Source organism: Uranotaenia lowii, chromosome 3 (genome assembly GCF_029784155.1).
Source record: "Uranotaenia lowii strain MFRU-FL chromosome 3, ASM2978415v1, whole genome shotgun sequence".
NCBI lineage: Eukaryota > Metazoa > Arthropoda > Insecta > Diptera > Culicidae > Uranotaenia > Uranotaenia lowii.
The window spans coordinates 225925451-225947819 of NC_073693.1; the positions used below are offsets into that span (position 1 = coordinate 225925451).

The 22369-nt window shown below is 33.3% G+C and overlaps 1 protein-coding gene across 2 annotated transcripts in view; it reads left to right on the plus strand.

Moving 5' to 3' along the window:
* Window positions 1-22369, plus strand: part of LOC129751943 (connectin-like) — a 351988-nt gene that overhangs the window by 194357 nt on the left and 135262 nt on the right. The gene's annotated exons all lie outside the window — the stretch shown is intronic.

The window sequence follows — 22369 nt, forward strand, 5'->3', positions numbered from 1 at the left end:
TTAGTTCCTTGATAAAGAATCAATATAATTCGAAACGTTGTATGAAGCACATATGAAAAGTTTTATAATTGACCTGATAAGACCGAAAAGCCAATACATAACCTTAAAATTATTCCCGCTCGCACATCAAATTTCTGCATTTTGAATCTTGGAATTTTGAAATCTTGAATTTTGGAATCTGCCCAGCAAACATTTTTGTAGGTATGTTTCTCAACAAACTTTGCTATACGTTCCATATACATTATAAAATCATCTTATATAACTCGAAAAAACAGCATTTACGAACTAAAGTGGAGGCAATATACATACATATTTTTAACTTCTGGCTTATGCGATAAGTGTTGTAAAAATTGGACGATATACAACACCTTTTACCGTACATCCTGACAGTATGCGAGAGAGCGCAAGTTTTGCTCTCAATGCATGCAAACCGTTGCCAGCGACAATATTTGCTGCTTCTCTCATTGGCCAGTTTATCCAAATAAACCCTCTGATTTTTAGAAATCTGGTTGCACTGCTTATCGCAAAGAGAACAACAAGGTTGTTTTCTCATTTGAATCCCGCACGCGGGAGACAGATTTGCAAACATGGCGGACTTTTGCCATATACGAGTCGGTAGACTTTAACTAACCTTTTTTACGATCATTTACTTGGTTTGGTAGGAATTACGATTCGCATTAACATTGTTAACGAGTTGAGCTGACATTTCTTATGCGATGTTATGTTTGCTGGGTGAATTTCGATCCTGAAACTCATTTCTATACTCTTTGGGGCCAAATTTTGAATCCTAAAAATGATTTGAAATATAAGTGATGAACAATTCCCAGGTATGATATACCGGACATTTTTCAGAGATCATGAATCGTCCCATTTTTCTCAAGAAGAAATTGAACCCATCACAGGTAAAGCACAACCATACGTCATCATGATGAGATGTGCTGCTCATATCAGGGACACAAAAAACTGTTGTAATCCCGCAGAAGGAGAGGCCACTTCCTTTGATGAGGAAACCGGTGTAGTGTGAACCCGGGATGCAGCAGGTTTAGTCGGGCATATCTCGAGGTTCTGAAATAAAATCCCAGCTGACAGCTCAAGTAGGGGTGCGGTATTCTTGGAGAGGAGATGTGACAACACATATCCGAGTAAAAAAACATGGACTAGGACACAATGACGATGAGCATCATGAAAGAAAACAAACAAATGGTCTAAGCTTCAGCGAAAAAATATGTTTGATGGGAAAGACTGCGAAAAACTAATGATTGTTGCCAGAAGTTTGAAAAAAGGTTTATACAAAAACTAATAGCTCAATTGAAAGCTTTTAATTTAGCACTTTACCAAAAATATTAGTTAGAACTCTAATTTATGATGATTTAAATCTCCATAGAAAAAGCGAGGAGAAAGAAACGTTAAAAATGCTTGTTAGGTTTTTTCAGTAGTTTAACATTTCTGGAATGAATAATTTGAATTCACTTAAATTGTTTTTAATCTTTATCTTTATTGAACACTTTATGGAAATTGTAAAAAAAATTTATGCACTGCTATAGCTAGTGATGTTAATTTTAAATCGTGTTTTTCTCCCAACAGTTCTTAACTGAGTCTATATATAATTTTGATATTGTTGCAAAAATCAAATGTATCGTATTGTGGGCTGTACCCTATTTTTCTTTTTCCGTTATAATAACGCAAATGTTTATTTTCAAATTTGAAATATTACCATTTGAAATTACTAAAATTTTCTCTCATTCTTCATTTCAGGTAAACATCAGTGTACTGGCATAAAATTTCAGGATAATTGGTTTTGATCGTCAACTGAAAAAGGTACAGATGGTAATTACTGGAAAATTTTCACACTTTTCTCGAATTATTCAATTTCTTTCATTTAGAACATCTAGTCATATTTTGTTACAATTGATAAATACCCTTAATGAAAACAATCCTGGAAAATGATTATATTTTCAAGGGATCATTTATATAAATAGAAAATTATTACCTCCACTTAAACATAAAACAAGCTTATAGGTAGGGAAAGTGAGCCTTAACTTGGCATGGTTAAGTTTTAAGGCATGCTGCTAATAAAATCTGAAAAATCAAAACAAACCAACCTTGCTAGTGCATCTGTCAACTTTCGGATTGTTTTTAAAAACATACCTGCTTATGGAAAAATCACTAAAAATATCGCTGGTTATAGGAAAACATGGCAAAACATATAAAAGTGTAACCGACGCCAAACAACGAACATTGTCTATCAAAGATTGAAGAAAATATAAAAAAAATGCCTTATTTTGACATGTAATTTCACTTATCGAACCCACTAGTGTTGGCAATTCAACAAAAACCATTTGTTTGAAAGCTACAATTTTATGCTTGTAATAGCTTCGAGGTCCAGGCTTAACAGGGCCTAAATTTTAACAAATAATGTCTTGAACAACAGTATATTTCTCATCTACTTTGTTTGTTAAATTTCACTGTAAAAATTTATAAGGCTAGCTAAAAATAGTCTAATCAAGGTAAACGATAAACATAGGTACCTTAGTGAATGCTTGGCAACTTGAACCGGGTACATATGAGACTAGGGGAAAATGAGGATACTTGATTCTTTCACTATTTCTCGAAACAGGAATGTAAAGTCTGTTTCACATAGAATATGTTCGCATCTTTTCATTAACTGCAGCGCCCCTAGTTGTCACATCGCGAATCTCTTGACAGTGATTTGATCCGGATGGTTTGTTTACTTATACCGTATTTGTTTTCTCCCCTCGTTCAGTGTTCCACCGTATCCGATAAAAACAAACACAAATCGTCGCCAGTGTATTGGTACCTCACTCACTCACACGCTATCTCGCAACATTGACAAGATTTTCGGGGCAAAACCGCCCGATGGCAGTGCGACACCAGGTCAAAACCAGTGCAACACTGTCCGGATAAACAAACAGTTTGACAGCACCTAGTGATGCACCAGTGCAACACTCGGCATAAACAAATACGGTATAAGTGGTGAAAATTTCATCAAGATTGAAGCAGTCAGTCAAAAGTTATCGACGATGGAACGTGAAAGGCGAGAGAAAGTTCTGCACACTCACGTAGAGAAACCGACGTGGTCAGGGGTAAAGATCGCGAAACTCCTGAAATATCCAAAATCGACTGTAAATTCGGTGCTGCAACGTTACCGGGAGACCCTCACGGTGGATCGAGCAAAACAAACCAGGCGTAAAAGTGGAACATATGACCGGAAGCTGCGAGCAAAGGTAATTCGATCAGTTCACAACAATCCTGGAATCTCCTTGCGTGATTTGGCGAAAAAGTTCAAGACGAACCACAGTACAGCTCGTCGAATTTGTTTGCGAGAAGGCTTGCGGTAATATAATGCAAGCAAACACCCCAAACGCTGAAACAAAACCCGGTTGCCAAAACCAGGGCAAGGAAGTTGTACGAGAAAGTGTTGACCATGTACAATGGATGCATTTTGATGGACGACGAAACTCACGTCAAAATGGATTTTGGACCAATACCCAGTAACAAATTTTTCCTTTCGAAGCGTAAAGGGAATGTTGCAGGTAGATTCAAGTTTGTTTTCGCAGATAAATTTGCTCGTAAGTTGATGATTTGGCAAGGGATCTGTAGTTGTGGGAAGAAGACTAAGATTTTCATCACTGGGGACACAATGAATGGAAATCTTTACAAAGAAGAATGTCTCCAGAAGAGGGTTTTGTCATTCATTCGGTCCCACAAAGGTCCGGTGAAGTTCTGGCCGGACCTGGCTAGCTGCCACTATAGCCGGGATGTCGTTAAGTGGTATGAGGAAAACAAGATCGATTTTGTTGAAAAAAGTATCAATCCACCAAACTGTCCGAATTTTCGTCCCATCGAGAAATATTGGGCAATAGTAACCCGGGCAAATGTAAAACCCGCTCAAATGGAAAAGTGGTGGAACAAAATGGCGAATGAGGTTACCAGCAGTACTGTGCAGAAAAGGATGGATGGTATCACAAAAAAAATGCGAAAATTCATCCGAAAAGCTGACGAATGATTTTTATGATTTTTTTTCCTTAGAGTGGAATAAAAACCATACAAAAAGACATATTTACTTTTGTTGTACGTTATTTCTTTGCGGAGAAATGATCTATTCTATCCGACCAGATTCTATGTGAAACAGACTTTATTGCAAATATTTAATGTTCTAGAAAAATGTGACAAATAGAACAAAACAACAATGCTGTTTTCTTAACAAATTTTTGAAAAAAATATTTTTCGAGCTATTGAACTTTGATTCAAAAATTCAACAAAAGGTGCTTTGAAGTTTGTTTATCACTTTAAATGTTTCTCCCATAAAAAAAATGTAATAAAAATATTTATTCCAATACTTGCAGACCCTGTAAACTTCGTCTTACCATGTTCAACTTGGCGTCCATTTTCCATTTTTCCTAGTTTTTTTTTTACATTTTCCTCCTTTCCGTTTACTCAAATTGTCCCGCTTAACTCTAACGAAATAAAACCTAAGAATTTTAACTCAACTCTACGGGTCTTTACTTAAATAATCTAAAAATAACCTTCAATAAATATAAGATGCATCTTACATGAATACTTTTTTATTTAATTTTCCTTAATTCGATTGCAAATTCGATTTTTTCCAGCACTCGACGTAATCATCCAACTTGGCAAACCTCATGCAAAAAAAAAATCCACTTTTTGTAACTTGTGTCATTAATCACTGTTTGTTGTTTTCCATTTAGTTGATTTATTCCGCTTTGTTCGAGTGCACATTAAGGTTTAAATCGAAATCAAAAATTTCTTAGTTATTGGAACATATTGCATATGAATCTTTATGAAAAAAGAATTTTGAATATCGGCACATTTTTTGGAGTATTTGTCTTATATTATGCCTAACGCATCATTTTCAAACAGCTTTTTGTTCACTATCCTCTTTCTTCGAAGCAGATTGAATTGAATTCCATATTTTCACCAAAATCATGTTCTTTTTAACGAATAGTCACCGTTGGTAAATTATTTATATGCTAGTTTAATGGCATTGCGGTGAACGTTAGATGATAAATTCTTGATAGAAGAATTAAAGATAGGAAAGAAATGACGGATAGATAAAGCAGACGCTTAGTAGAAGAAAATTTACAGGTGTTGAAATTGAGCCAAGAGCATATTTTATGGAAAGTTTCAAAGATGCGTTCTAGACCCTTTGTCCCACATCAGTTGAATGGCTGAGAGAAGTAACAGCGAGAGGCGCAATTACGTTCACCCATAGGGGAACATGCCCTATTATGCGCCACCAAGGCCGGATTAAGGGGGGGGCAAAGGGGGCAATTGCCCCGGGCCCCCCGGATCAAGGGGGCCCCCGAGGAAAAAAAATTAACATTCCTTTAATCATACTACTTCAATTTCTACAAATCTATGAATAGAAATCAAAAATAGAAAATCGGAATGAAAACTTCAAATATAACTATATTTCACTAAAGGGGCCCCTGGAAATAATATCTAGAATAGTTTATCTCTTGTATAAGTTAAGAGGGGCCCCTAAAGTTAGCAGTGAAGAATTTCTCCTCCATTTTGCAAGCTAAGAATATCAAAATCTTGGTATTGAATTTCAAAAATTTCAACCCAAAATCTGGACAAAATAAATGTGAACCGAATTCTATACTATTCGATTCGAAGGATATTAGGCAAAACACCTCAAATTTTAAATTTTTTTTTTATCGAAACTTGTCAGTCGGGATATTCTGCACAGAACAGGAAAATTAAGAAAAACATCTTCTCATTTTCATTGCATACAAACGTCTTGCACAAAAATAATGTTTATTTTACCGTAACTTTCCAAGTAATGATTACTGCACTAAAATAGCAGCTAATTTCTTCAAAACTGGCTCACAGTGCTAAGAGAGAACAAAGGAACTTCATAATAAGCATTTCAGAATCTAACCCGGGTAGTATCCGGGTTAAAACCGGGTATTATTATAACTTTTCACTGTTGGATCATTATTATTGAAGTTTCTGTTGGTTTATAAATTCTCAACCATTTTCCTTCCCAATTTATGAAAATAAAATCTTTAAAATAAACTGTAGCTGCCTAAATTTGACCAATTTCTTTATTTTTATTTTCTTTATTAAATTTCCATCCCAATTTCTGTTTTTGACTTGAAATTCGTATTGAAACATTTTCAACTGATTTAACCAACATTTTATCATCTACTGAAGTTAATATCCTGAAGTCAGCCTATCATTTTCCAAATGATCATTCTCAAATTATTATCAAAATGATCTCATAGTTAAGTTGCAAATATAATTGAAATATTCTCTTAACATGAATATTTCTATAATTTTAATCTTATCTTTTTCCAAATTGAATTCATTGAGATTTTCAAGTTTAATGTTGTTTCTTCAGTTACTGAAGTTCAGTTCCATGGTTTTTCTGAATTTTGAGAACTCAGGATGTTGGTTTGAGGTACTTAACTCATTTGAATTGCTTATCTGACTTTTTCAATGATAACTGATTCTGTGTTTTAAATATTTAATCTCTAATAGGATTTTTTTTTCAATCGATTATTTTTGCATTTATACCCCTTTGGCTTTGAGGGCATCGAATGAAACTTTTGTCACATTTAGGATAACAATTTGATAACATTTTTTTTATCTGATAAAAATCATATTCATAAACATTTCATGAAAACGATTTTTTTTGTGTTTCAGAGATAAAAAATTGAAATTCACATTTGGTGCAATTTCTGCTTTGGCTCTGATTGTAATTTTGAATCCCTTTTTTTTCATATTTTGTTTCTCAAAACTTTATTTGAAATTATGATTGAGATTTGAAACAATGATTTGTGGTTCTGACTCTAACCTGATTTTAAGTCTTGAATTAACTGAATAAACTCTTATTTCTGTATCTCTATGGAATTTGAATTTACATATTTTGTGTATTACTTTGAATTTGGTAATCAATGTTTCAAATCTTCATGATACTTCCCAATTGTCATAACTCATGAGTTAAATATTCCTCGATGAATCACAAACCAGACGATCAATGATGAAATAAAAATCATTTAAAATATCTATCCGGTCGTTTTTCTAAATCAGAGAATTTTAGTTGGTAATAAAGGTATTAAATAAAATGAGAATAAAATTAAGCATTTTGAAGATCAAATAAGAGCTTTCATTGTTTTAAAAATGTTTAATTTCTTCCGCAATGTTTGCACCTGATTAATTAATAACTTTTATTTGAAGGTACCAGAAACTATCTTCTACGCAGTCATCATGACTTTTTGAAGACAGTAAACTGAGCTCATATCCAGTTTATTTACACGTTTAAAATGTTTCGTATTCTCTGGAATAGCAAAAAAATCGAATCATAGGCCCCCCCGAGAAAAATTGCCCCGGGCCCCCCGATGGCTTAATCCGGCCCTGTGCGCCACCTAAGCGAATCGCTGATTTTCTATGTATTCCACGTACAAATTGTGTTAAAAATGGGTGCAATCGTTGAAGAAAATTGTTTTCTACAAACGCCTATGATTTTTTATTGCATAAATTGCTATAGTTGCTTCAAAAACTTGATTTTTAAAAACCTTATTAAAAGCCACAGAACAAAACTGTGTTGCAAATACGCGCCGCTGTGTATTCAATACGCGCCTAGCAGCCGAACACACCCGAAAGCAGCCGAAGACCGAAAACACACCAATACTTACAGACACTTTGACTGAAAAGAAAATCAAAATGGACTAATCAAAATTTTAAAAAAAATTAAAAGTAGATTTTTTGGGGTGAATTAACGCTCAAAATATGGTTTTAGACTATTTGATCATTTTCAATTAAAATTGGCCCTTTTGAACAATTAATGCTATTTTCAGTCTACTACGATTGGCGCGTTATAACGAGCGCATGGGCCGTGATTGAAAATACCCATAAAAAGCATACCTTAGCGAGTTCAGTATGATTTTTTAGCAGTAAATCATAGTTTAGATTCTCCTCTATCGATGTGTCAGAAAATATAGTCTTATTCGTTTTTCTCTGCTTGGTGACACCTTATTGAAAGTCTTTTAAAATTTAGATCAAAATGAAGAAAAACCTAAATTGTGAAATTATCACGAAACAGGGGCATTTTAAGGAAAAATTCATACTTGCCATGATCAATCACAGCATTTAAAACAAATTGGTAATATTTTGCAGGCTTAAAATGTTTCAGATTCTTCAAAACAAGAGTGGCGCGTATTAGCCACATGGGGCGTTATATGAACTTTTCCCCTACATCCAACCCGATGGACTGGTAAAGCACGTGCTTCCCAATCGGACAAAAAGTCTAGAACGCATGGCTCTGGTGAAGCTTTCCTATTGCTGAACCAGTTCAAGCGATGTGTTGTCTGTTTTTCGGATTCCGTTTTTATCGGCATCTCTACTTATTGTTTTCACGCAAGTACCGTAAACGTCCCTACTTTTGACAACTTCTTTATTTTTGAACTGTATTTTGTTTTGAATATTTACCCCTTATTTAAACCCCCCGAAGCCAAATGATTTTAATCTTTTTAACGAATAGTCACCGTTGGTAAATTATTTATATGCTAGTTTAATGGCATTGCGGTGAAAAAAAGGCAAAAAACAGACAACACATCGCTTGAACTGGTTCAGCAATAGGAAAGCTTCACCCAGGCGTGGTCCTATGGGGGGGGTGATCGGGGTGATCACCCCCCCCCCAAGCGAAAAAAAACCGTTATAAAATACCAGCAAAAGCTCGAATTTCTATAAAAAGTTACATCTTTTCTTAGTAGATGTGCTTTGAAATTTTCAAAATTTTCCACTCCGTGGGGGTGATTATTCAACAAAAAAGTTCATTTATCACTTAAAAGGCTCAATATTGAAAAATGTCGGTCCACCAAACTCAAGCAGCTGTAACTTGCGATTCCCTTCACTGAATTATACCAAATAACGTTTTTTGATAAGTAACTCAACAAAAGTGTGTTGTTGAGTGTTGATCTTGAGTTTGCTGATAATGAAATGTAAGGACAACTTTTATTTAAATTGTCACTAATTTCCCACATATGCCTAAATTATCACGAACAAATCGTAATAAATTTTATATTTGCTTCAAATTCAGAGCTTCTAAATTCTTGATTTTGTTTTGAATTTTAATAAAATGACAAAATGGAAGAAGTAACATAGGGGGTGAAAAAATCATTAAACTATAAACGTACGGAATCATGTGATTTTCAATTTTCTTTATTTTAGAAAGTTCTACCATGTTTAATGGATTTCACTAAAATTTGATTGAAAAAATTCAATCGTAATGTACAACAAGTGTTAATGCCGCATTAAATTCATTTTTTGATGAAGTTTTGTGCAGCGAAAAGCTTCCAATTAGGCTTTTTTTTGTATTTCAAAATATATTTTTAAATTCTTTAAAAAAAAAATTTTTTTTTGTTTACAGCTGGTTTATTGATAGTTTGTAAACTTTATAAAGTCATAACAGATGTCTAATGCTAACCTCATTTTAAAATCTAATTAAGTGCTATTTTCACTTGCGTTTACAAGGAATTCATGACCTATTGCAAAATAAGAATTCAGTTTCTGAATCACAGTAAAGATTCTCTTTCGCGAGTTTTTTTCACCCTTAATTTTCCACCATTCAAATATGAATTATAAACTTTAAATTAATAACCTATTTTATGAAATTCAAAACCAAAAACTTTAATTTCTGATCCGATTTTATTTTATTCTGTTTGAAATGTATCACATCAAACATTCATATTATGTATGACCTTGAAAAAAATACAAGTACTGCCAAACAGAAATCAAACATAAAATATTTATAGTAAGAGCTTAAATTTAAAAAAATCTTCACAAAAGATTTCAGCAGCAATAAATCGAGAAAAGAGATAACGTTTTATGACTTTTGCATTCCCTATGAGTTTTAAGAGCCAAAAAGCAAAAAAGTATTAATAAAAGCTGTTTCAATGCTGTTTCAATATGAAGGAATTGGTGTTGGCGATGGATATTCAAATTCATCTCCAGAACCCAAAATCTGCATTCAAAACTATAACACAAGGTAACAAAATTCACATTTATCCGAGGTGCTCAGAATTTGAAAACTGATTTCGACTTATTTGAGAGCACTAAAAGCAAATTTGTATTTTTTTTATCGGCTCTTGTTTCCGGTGAAAATAAAAGGTTCATTGAAAAAATTTGTGCACTTTTTTGCAAAAGTGGGTTTAGGGTTTTAACTTAATGATCAATTTTCATGAAGACTGTGTGTAATTTACGTTGAGAAAAAATTATAGAACTAAGTATGTTTCCCCATTTTGTGAAATACGAAGATTATCTAGATGAAATCTATATTGTTTTTTTCCGGGAATTTGTCACTTTTTGGCATTCTTCCCTCGAATCTGCATCGTTGAATGAATAAAGGATAATGAAAAGATTTTACATATTTTTTGTTGTTTATGTAGGTTACTAAATGCCAGAAAATAAGAAGGGAAAGAATAAATCTGACAAAATAAATCGAGTTTGGGACGCAAATATCTTCCAAAATCAGTTTGCATTGGTTTTAATTTTTCCCTTGTGAATAAAAACTATCCCCTTATCATTCCACTATATTTTCGATAACAAGGCAATCTATCATGCTGGATGGATTTCAAGATCTACAGCAATTATGTCACCGATACTGCTATCAGCTCATCTACACAATAATATTGAAATTTTAAGTTAAAATTTAGCTTAAGGTTTGATAGTCTGAATCCGAAAGCTTGGCTATTTCAATTGCAAATGATTGAGACTCTTCACTATGTAAAGAAAATTATTAATTTTCAGAATGAACCCTTCATTTCATAACTTTTATTATAATTCAAAATTATTTTAAAAAATTGGGAATTATGTGAAGGTACCTACATGAACAATAAAAAAGACTAATCACTTTTTTATAATTTATTTAATGTAGTACAATTAGAATTGAAAATTTTGAATGATAACTTTTAATTCAAAAGCTAATGAAATTAAATTAGGTTCCAGAAGCTTCATATTCAAAAACTGATTTTGATAATCATATTAATTTTAATTAATTTATATTTAAAGTGTTGATTTTATATATATTGTATTTCCAAATTTGGAAATAAGAATTCTAAATTTCCATACCGCGATTCAGTAAAATACCCGAATGAAGAATTTATTGCCCGTAAGTTATGTTTGTTAATTAGTTTATCGGCCTTATCGGTGAGAAGTAAAATACTTCCGAAAAATTATTAAATATCAGAGCGCTAATATTTAGAAGCTTAGGAAAAAAATTAAGTTTGAATTTTTTTTTTACATTTACATTTACATTTTCATCTCTCAACAACGTGTGTATTATTTTCCATTGAAAAAAATACATTTATAACTAGACATTTTATAACGAGCTCTTAAAGCGACAATTTTAAAATACCAGATAAACCTACAAATAAAAATTGAATCAACAATTTTTCGCAGAGGATATCATATAGATTCGCTGGTTGTTTAATAAAAGAATGTGTAAGTTGTGCAGAATGATATTGAAATGAGTAAATAGAGAAACTTTGATGAAGTTTTCATTATTCATCTCTTGTTTCATACGTTTTTCAAATACTGGTGTTCAGTGAAATTCATGGGGGAAGGAGAGCAGTGTGCAGCTTATATGATAGACTCATTTGCAACTAACCATCTCTCCACCCACCACACCCACCCCCCTCCCTCCCGCGACCCGTCACCCCTCATTTCGCTCACTCAAATTATCATTTTTTTATCAGATGTTAACGTTCCTTTAAATTGACTGATTTTTCAAAATTGGAAAATCACCCCCCCCAAGAGCCAGGTCTAGGACCGCCCCTGGCTTCACCAGAGCCATGCGTTTTAGACTTTTTGTCCGATTGGGAAGCACGTGCTTTACCAGTCCATCGGGTTGGATGTATGGGTTAACGTAATTGCGAAGAGCAAACATCAAACACAGTTGTACCGGATAAGTTTTTCAATAACGATCCTCCAACTGCACCGTTGATAAAGTCGCAAATGCCATAAAGATAGTAAAACGACTATAATCGAAACAAAAAAAAGGATTATGTCTGTAATATTTCAAGATTCAATAACATTCAATTTAAAAGTAGATTTTTTTAAATTTATTAGATCGAAAAGAAATAATCTATTCAGGCTTCGATGGTTTCATGAGCTCATTTTATTTTATGGAAATTTTCATGTAAACATCAATCGAAACCTTAAAAAATGTCCAATAAATTCACTTATCCTATTAAGAGCACTTCTAGAAGATTAATAGAATTCTTAATAGAAAAAAGAATATGACAGAAATAATAATGTGCTATTGAATAATAAGATAGATCAAATATTTTCGTACTACCATTTGGAGTAATTGTAAAATCGCTTCTTTTATTAAGCTGCCTTTAAGGCACTAGTAATACTACTTATTTCTTAATTATGATCGTATGAGCTTCTTAGACACATGCATTAGAAATGAATTGTTCTTAAATAATCATAACTGGATTTTTTAAACGATTATTGTGTACGCTTAAAAGTGTCCTTTAAAAATAATCGTGAAACCCTTGGAAAAAAAAATTGTTTAATTTAAGTAAAATGGCTAGTTTTTACTGTAAATTGGTCATTCACAGCCTAGTAGATCATTTTGAAGTGATCTTTGTGAAATCGGGAATGTTAAGATTTGTTTCGAAAATTGGTTTTCTCAACGGTTGTTTCGGATCATTTTCAGTCTCTTAGTGACTATTCCTGTCAAAAATTTTGCAGAAAACTGCACCACCAATGAGTAGTTTGGAGAGGAGAAGGGATGTCAAGGATCAAGGACGTTTTAAAAAAAAGATCGTTTGTAAACAGAATTGAATGAAGTTGAAACAAAGGACAGCTTACCACGGACATCACGGCTTCGTTAATATTTCCAAATTTAGATATCCTACACTCGTACACAACATGCTCTGAAGAAGAGACCTTATGAGATTTTGTGACTGTGATCATAATACAGTTCAACAAATGTTACTCTTTTGTATTTCAACAGCCGAGAAAATACAAATATAAAATATATAAAAATCCTGAGTATTGATCGTTTATTTTTGTTAAAATCTCAGCCCTTGAAAGTTTAATCAAATATTGATTTTTCATTTCATGTATTCTATGTTTAGCAAACCAAGCATATTTTATTGATTTCAAATAGCCAGAAAATCCATTATTGCTTTTAATCCCGTATTATGTTTTACTCTTAAACTTTGAGATCCAACAAGGCGCTAAAGGCGAATATTATTTTTCCATTTAAGTTGTCTTGACTATGAAATTATTATTATTTTTTTTTTAGGTTTTATTTTTTACACTTTACCATCATTATGGCATTCGTGTCTACTATGAAATTATGTTATAAATTGTTTAGTACCAAAGCACCGTATTTGCAAATAATATAATAGAACTAAAGTGTTGATCACAAAAATTATAACGTAGTGTGTTGTGTACATAAACACTTTTTTGAAACATAAATCCCACGAGCTTTAACACAATCGTTATTAAAAAGCTTCAATTAAGTCCAATCATTGAAGCGCTTTCTCAATTTTTTTTTAAATCGAAGTGTTTGGAGTCGTTCAACTTGACGTGCCGCTAGTGTGAAAAGCTAATCACATCATAATATACATTAAAATATTCCAAAAATACGTTACAAATTAAATTGTCGTAAAAAAAATAGTAGGGGAAAAAGTGGGGAATATAGCTGAAGATTTCTCTAATGGAATTCTGGATTTGTGATTTTTTTTCTATATGTGATTTTTTTTTTTTTTTTTTTTTGTTTCGATTATAGTCGTTTTACCATCATTATGGCATTCGCGACTTTATCAACGTTACAGTTGGCGGATCGTTATTGAAAAACTTATCCGGTACAACTGTGTTCGATGTTTACTCTTGGGCTCGAACTCGCGGACATCTGCTCAGGAGACAACAGACTTGCCAACTGAGCTATATCACAAGCCCAGTCTATATGTGATGCTCAGCGAATTTCGTTTGACATCGAATGCTTTGAGCGTCACAATGATATTCATTGTGCTGCTGAATTCATACCCATTACGGTGAGTATCAATTTCAAATTATTATCTGAATACTTGCAACTCTGGGCTAGTTATTGTGTTGGTAAGGCGCGTGCCGGCCAATTTAAGGGACTAAGAAAGGGCCACAATTTGGAGTGAAAGGCAGAATATGGAGCAATTCAATCAATAGTTTGGATTTTTTTTTCTCAAATTTAAAACTGTTTCAAACCTAAGACATATTTAAACTGCATTCCAGGCTAGTAAGCAATCATGTTTGTCGAAAAATATTCATAGCTGCTGATTGATGGAAGTCTACAATCTTGCAAAACTAGTCAACCATGCCTTAGGGGCCGAGTTTGGTACATTAACCCTTAACTCAGTTGTTGCCTCTCACTATAAATAAATGGTTTCCTATAAATGGTAAACTAACAACCCAATCAAACATTATAAACTTTTCCATGATCAAAATTTCACAAAAATTCTTATGCTTCTTAAGAATGATGGACCAAAACTGTGCAATCTACGGCCCGGAAGAGACTTACGAAGCTTCAAAGAATAACTGGCTCCATACGAAGCACATCAAATGAGGCACTAAATGCACTAATAAATATTCTGCCGATTCATAAATTTATTGAATTAGAGGCAGAACGTAGTGCCTTGAGATTCTCCAAAAATATGGGGTTGGGGATTTGGAGTCATTTTCGAATTTCTCAAACCCTGGGGTCTAAAAAGCCTCGTTTTGGTTCAAAACTTATACATGAATTTTTACAGAATTAAAGTAACGTTTACATGAGTAAATTTGATCTTTTACGTTTGTATGAGAAAATTAAATATTTTGTACTGAAAAATCAACATCATTTTTGTTTCTTCTGTGGAACCGAGCCAGCTGATGGTTATTGTGCCAATTTATAAAATTCCTAAAGGAAATTTTCCGCTGAACATTTTTGTCGGTAACATTAGATTTGTATCTTATAAGGCATAAAAGTTATTAGCCTTTTAACTCGGGTATGTCTTTTGGAATCGATAAACAATAAATTCAATTGACATCACTGCTAAGTGCCTAGTGAGGTATTGCACTACTTTTCATGCAATGCTTTGCGATGCACAAGCAGTGATGACAAATATATTCATTTTTTATCAATGCTAAAAGACACACCCCTCTTAAACGGCTAAAAACTTTTTGCCTAATAAGATACAAAGTTAATGTCTTCGACAAAGTTTTTCAGCATAAAATTCCTTTGGAGAATTAATAAATTGGCACAAAACCATTAGTGGGCTCGGTTCTACAGAAGAAAAAAAATTGATGTGGATTTTTCAGTACAAAATATTCTATTTTCCCATACAAACCTTAAATTTCAAATTTACTCATGTAAACGTTAGTCAGAAATTCTGCAAAAATCTTGGATGAGATTTGAGCTAAAACGAAGCTTTTTATTCCCCAGGGTTTGAGAAATTCGCAAATGACTCCAAATCAATTCAGTCTAATGAAACAGTTGAGAATGCGTGTTCTTGAAACCGTTTATTTGATTGAAAAACTTTCTGAGAAGAAAATAAAGGTAATCTAATAAATTCATGGAAAAATAAAAAGTTTAGGATCACTGTCCCTTTAAGTTTTCTCCAATAAAAGAAAGCTCACTGGTGTTGCGAAAAAGAGGTAGAAATTTTGACATTTTGAAAATTTTACCATGCAAAAATGTTTTCACGATCTTTGGGCGTTGTATTTATTTACAGCACTGTTTCAATTTCAACCGTATGTGATAGAAATATTGCTATTTTTGCATCACTGCATGCGGAACTACTACGCGTGTTGTGAAAAAACTCGAAGGCTACAGATCTTGAAAATGTTTTTGCATGGCATAATTTTCAAAATGTGAAAAAGTGACAAAATTTCTACCACTTTTTCCTAACACCAGTGAACTTGCTCTAAGTATGTTGTATATTTCTGACTGTCCAATAAATTTATATGCTGGTAGGTCTAAATTGGCAATCATTATTTAAAAATGTAAAGCTAAAGTCTGTTCAGATTTTGATCGGGGTATATTAACGTGGTTTGATTTCACATCTTATTCATGAATAATTTCAACTGAGGCACTGTCATTGCAAATTAAGGGTATCACCCTCCGAGTAGTGCTAAAACTGTCAACAAAATTCAAATTCAAATCAAACTTTTCGTTCATTATTCGAACACTTTTGGCAACTCCATTCCGATCACCTTGAGGCGTTTTCATTACAAATGCACAACGTTCAGAGGAACAAGGTAGGATCCCTACGCTTTGTGTGATGGTTTTCTGTCACAGGAATAAGAAGCCCGGAGGTCATATTTCAAACGCGCTTACCATATTTCATCTGGAATGTGCATTTCCATACCTACTCTTGGTCGGTCGTTCGGATGGTTGCTCGGTAAAAATGAGACGCGCTTTTTTAGAGAATTTGTTTTTTTTCGCCCGAATCCCGGAGACACGCGAAAGGGGGATAAAAAACATGTCAAGAACCTTCTACGACGCGCCCAGGAAACATTTTTCTGGGGAATCGAACAACAGCGAGAAGGAATTGGAGGATCTAACCGATAGAAAAAAAAACTCCCGCCCGCCCGTTTTTTAAAAGTGAAGTTGTAAGCGGAGACCTTTCTCATATTATAAAACAACGGCAAAGAACCACGTAACCGTATTGGGCAAAAGTGAGCAGGGGTTAAGAACCTCCAGGGCCTGGATTGAAATCATCTGGAAGCGAAGGGTCACATGTGTTCCATTCCTGCCAGCCTGGAGGGAAACTTTCAACGTGATAGACAACAACAGAGGAAAAAAAACCTCACCAACCTTACTCGTTTCGATTTTTTCGGAAGCGAGCGACAAGTATTTGTTTACATTTGTGATTGTAGACTGAACGGGCTTACTCCAACAGAAAGAGAAAGAGAAGCGGAAAAAACGAGACGAGCTCGTTGTTTACCAATAAAATTTACTGCGCCTGTAGGGTTTCCCTCCTTCAGCTCTAGGCGGTTTGAAGTTTTCAGCCGAATTTGACCAACCCACCAGATCTTCGGCTTTGCTTTGCTTGTTTTTGTTGATGTTCCAAACTGTCAAATAGACGGTTTGCTCTCCTTGCGCTTGGTGATGGATTGGGATGGGGTTGTTCATTAGAAGATTATGCGTAATTAGCAGTTGATTTTGATTCAGTGTTTGCAGTACTAATATTGGAACCCCTTGGCTTTTTTTTATTTTGATCACAATTTACGTTAAAAGAAAGCCATTTTGAAACTCATCAGAATGTAAAAGACAACATCTTAATCAGACGGAGACACTTGAATGTAGTTTTCTAAAAACAGTCAGCTAGTTTCCAGCTTTCCAAACGAACAGCTGATTTTTCATTGTTGAAAAATATTTTGGCATATCATGGTTCGCTAAATAACAATAACATTAAGTATGTTAAAAAACTGCCTAAATAGTATCTGAATTTGTTTGACGCCAAATTCAAATGAACGTTAAACGATATGTGCCACAATAACGTTTTTACAGGTAGAAATGAGTTTCTTTAGATTCATAGTATTTGAAACTGATAAAAAAATGTGAAATTTCTACTCGCTAAATTTGAAATACTCAGAGCCCGGCTACCTTTTACTCAGACGTCGCCACATGTATGAAACAGCCGACGGCTGATCTTAGTGAACTCACATATCAGCGGAAAAATTACTCAGACGTCAGAAAATTCGGCACTCAGAGAACTCGAGCGCATGAAGGCGACAACTGAGTAAATGTTGATCAGTTTGTGCGACGCGGTCGATCTTGGTTTGTTTTCGTGCAGCAGAATTTACATGGTGAATATTAATTTTAAAGGTACTTTCTAAATATTAATCTGATTTTCTTCATATTACAGGGTTCTATGACGGAGTGATAATGGTCCATAGCTAAATCTGATACGGCATAATAAGTCCCGGCCCGGAAGACTAAACCCGACGGGCGAAAATAGAATTCATTAAGTTTGTCGATTTTTTTTTATTTTCAAAAATAAAGTTGTATGAGCAATATTTTGACTTTTGTTATTCATGAAATCAACAAATCCATCATTTGTCTGAATAATAATACAGGTTTTAAGTATTTTAGCATGAAAAAAGCGGCCAAAACCGCTTCAGAATTATTCGCCCAAGTAACCATGACTCAGTTGTCGCGAAAAGGGCTGTTAGTCAGTTCTGAGTAAAGGCCGTTTAGTCAAAACTGAGTAGGTGCGGTTTTGGCGACAACTGAGTAACCGTCACTCTGAACTGAGTAGCTGAAAGTTGGCGAGTACTGAAAACGAATATTTAACTTAAACAAAAAAAAAAAAACATTTCTATTTCGAAAAAAACATTGAACAAATTTCATCTTCCCTGTTTAAAATAAACATCAACTGTTATGTTATGATTTTTTAAAACAAAAAACATCATCAAAGTGGACCAACGTCTGTCTCAGGAAATACCTTATTTTCATCAACACACTTTTTCAAAATTTTTCGCCGTCCGCGACTTTCTGTTAGGTTATTTATTTTTTTTTTTTTAAGTGAAATGCTTCTGCTGAATATTGACTTGTATGAGGCCTGAAATTGTGGAAACAATCATTTTTTAATTTCAAGGATTGTTAAAAAATTTAAAACTGTCGTGTTTGTGAAAATAGTCATAATGTAAAAATTTATCAAAACTGTCTAATACTGTCTTAATCAGTGATTTTTCAACTTTTTTTACTCAATGCCCCCCTTCCTCGACATTTCAAAGCTCAGAAAAATTTGTTGAAAAATACTCCAGGGGGGCATTTTTCAACAAATTTTTCTAGACATGCAACAAAACTTGGTAATTCTGAGCTTTTTCACCGCCCCCTTGGAAGGCTTTGACCAACCTCCTCTACCCTCCCCTCAGAAAGTGATAGGCACCACTTCGAAAATCACTGATCTAAATTGTCAAAATGTTCTAATTTGTCAAAATTTTCATACTGTAAAAATCTGAAATAAGTTTTGAAACTGTCAAAATTGTCAATAGTCGCAACTTTCAAAATTTGAAAAATGGACAAAATTGTGAAGATAATTGAATTAAAGAATTTGTCAAAACTGTCAACAAAAGCAAAATTGACAAAATTGTCAAAGATAACAAATACCGTAAACTGGGGAGACTTTGATCACTTTTTTCATTAATTTTGAATATTTTGGAAGGGGTTGCTTTTATGTATACCTGAAAGCTTTAAAACACTCACTGAGGTAAGGAATATTAAACATGATCATTGATTGCAGAAAATTCAAACGCATTGGTGTTTCTAATTAAATGTTTGTAACAAAACCAGATTTCGAGTTTTGGGGTAACTTTGATCACTATGGTTTTACGTATCTCAACATTTTCAATTTTATTTTTTTTTATTATCCAAAAATTATCATCAAATGACCAAAAAAATCACACTTAAACTAAACCTAAACTATAAAAACAGAGGAACTTTCACATGAAACAATCCCTTTGCTCCCAAATGCTTAAATTTGATCAGGAGAGATGTTTGTTTGTGTGCCTTCAAAAAACCTGATATTTCAGGATTTCTAAATAACATTTTAAGAAAGATAAAAAATCTCCTAATAAAAACCAAATTTAGCTTATTTGTAACTAAATTTATAGGCTTTTAGACGTAGTAAACAGTGTTTAGATATTTGACCTTTATACTTTGTTAATGATGTTTATCTGCAAAAATTTCATGTTGATCAAAGTTACCCCGCTGATCAAAGTTGCCCCAGTTTTCGGTACTCAAAATTGTTGATAATGTCAAATTGACATTGCCAAATTTGTAAAAACAATTAGACTTGACTTGTCGTAACTTTTAAAACTGTCAAAACTTATAAAAATATCAAAACTGTCAGAATGATCCAGATTGTTAAAATTGATAAAATTGTGAGTTTTCAAAATTGGTAAAAGTATTAAAACTGACAAAAAGGCCAACTATCCAAATTTTTAAAAATGGTCAAAATAAGAATATCCATATCTTGGCCGCTCTTTTCCTGGGAATTCCTGGGACTCAAATTTCTACCCTCACTTACATACGAAAACTTAAATAAATGGTATTTTCAAATATTTGGGCAGTAGTATTGCAAAATATATCAAACTTTTTCAATGCCTCGAAAATTCTGTTAGCAATTTCCAAAACCTGGGCCCAAAAACTAAGTTAATATTTTAACCTACAAACTTGACTGATTTTTGTTGCAAAAATTTGAAATAATTTACTTGAGTTTATTTATAAATTGATTTAAATCTCGTAAACTATCAAATAAGGCTGGAACAAATATCAATTTCTTCTTTTGTCACCCCCCCCTTCGAAATTTCCAAAAACCCGAAAAGGGAAATAAATAAATTTTGAAGTAATTTATGTTAATTCCAATAAAAAATTCCAATATCTGAAAGTTTGCAAGACTAAAAATTAAATTTAAGATGATGGGAGTTATTTCACCTTTTGTTTTCTCGATTTCATTGAATTATTCGATAAAAAATTACTTGATTTATAGGTTTTGTGCAACAATATAATATCAAATTTTCTTGCATACAAGCTTCCGTGCAATTTATTCCAATTAATTTATTTTTCGCATTATTTTTTATTGTCCCCCCCCTCGCCATGTTCCAACTCCGAGTGACAAAAGAAGGATTTGAAATTTGTTCCGGCCTAACTATCCTTTTGATTCATAATTTATCATTTCATTGCCGATGATTTTGCTACTGCAAACAGTTTGCAAAACAGAAGTTCTACATGATGTGTGTTTCAATCTTCAAGAACAACATATTCTTTTCGTACCATTTCTTTATTTGAATTGTTTGGATTTATGGTTTTTTGTCGTTTTTCACTTTTGCATTAAGTTATCGAACGAAAAAACATTTATTAAATTTCAATATTACGACCAGTTTTTAGAAAAAAAAAATTATTAAGCTAAAGCCATATTTCAAAGTAGAACTTAAATTCAATTTTTATTGACTTCAGGAAACCCAGGATATTTGAGCGTTTCCCGGGATTCGGGATTTCCCGATTGGGATATCCTGAGTAGGTTACTCTAATCAAACTGATGAAATTGTCAAAGACAAACTTGTTGAAATCTCCAAGATTATAAAATTGTCAAAATTAATAATTTTGTCAATGATTTCAAAATTTCAAAGTTGTCATACTTGCTAAAAGTTTTGATAACCGATTTGTGCCGGTAGCTAGTTGAGTTTATGATTTAAGAAGCCCTTATGACTTTGCAATAAGTATTGGAAAGTCTTTTGCCCAACATAAGGTTAGTTGCCCTACCCTTTAAACGATGGTTTGTAAAAATCAATGATTTTCTTATAAAGAAGAAAAATGAGCGTTTTTAAAAAAAATCCATTTGTAGGATACAAATGAACAATAGCAGAAATAAATAGTATGAAATAATGTATAAACATTTTGATCGATGTATGCATGGAAATCAATTGTTTTTTGTTGAGTGTGTAAAAGGCCTGTTTAGAAACAGTTAGAATAGTGAATGTGATGATGAAATAAGAATTTTCCTGAAGCTGTCAGTTGATTAAGAAAATTTGGCTTCCTGATAGAAAAAAAAATGCAATGTGATTATAATGTAAAATGAAAAAAGGTGGATCAAATTCAATTTGAAACGAAATATTAGAAGATTATTTTCGAATGAAAAAAAGTGGAAGAGGTGATTAAGCTACGACCGCTAAACGTAGAATTGCGCAGTTCTTTTCTTCAATAATAGAACTAATGATGTTTTTTTTTTTTTCTGAAATGACCAACATATGACAGTGTAAAAATGGCAATATATGACTGACAAATTTCAACCATATAACAGAATTTAACCATGTGACATAAACTTATCACCAGAAATAATCTGAGCAAGCAGTCTATGTGACATAATCAAATTATGCAGCATAATCAGACCATGTAACATAATCCGACCAAGTGACAGAATTCAACCATGCAAATAAATCGGCCATCTGACATAATCCGACCATGCAACATAATCGGACCATGTAACACAATCTGAATATGCAATATAATCTCGACCATGTGACATAATCCGACCATTCTGATCATGCAACATAATCGACCATGTGACAATCCGACCATGCAACACAATCGACCATGTGACATAATATGATTGTGCAACATAATCGGATCATGCACCATGGATAATTGGACCATGTGAACTAATCCGTCCATGCAACATAATCCGACCATGTGACATAATCGACCATGTGACATAATACGACCATGCAACATAATCGGACAATGTGACACAATCCGGCCATGTGACATAATCGGATCATCCAACATAATCCGATCATGCAACATAATCGGACCATGTAACATAATCCGACCATGCAACATAAT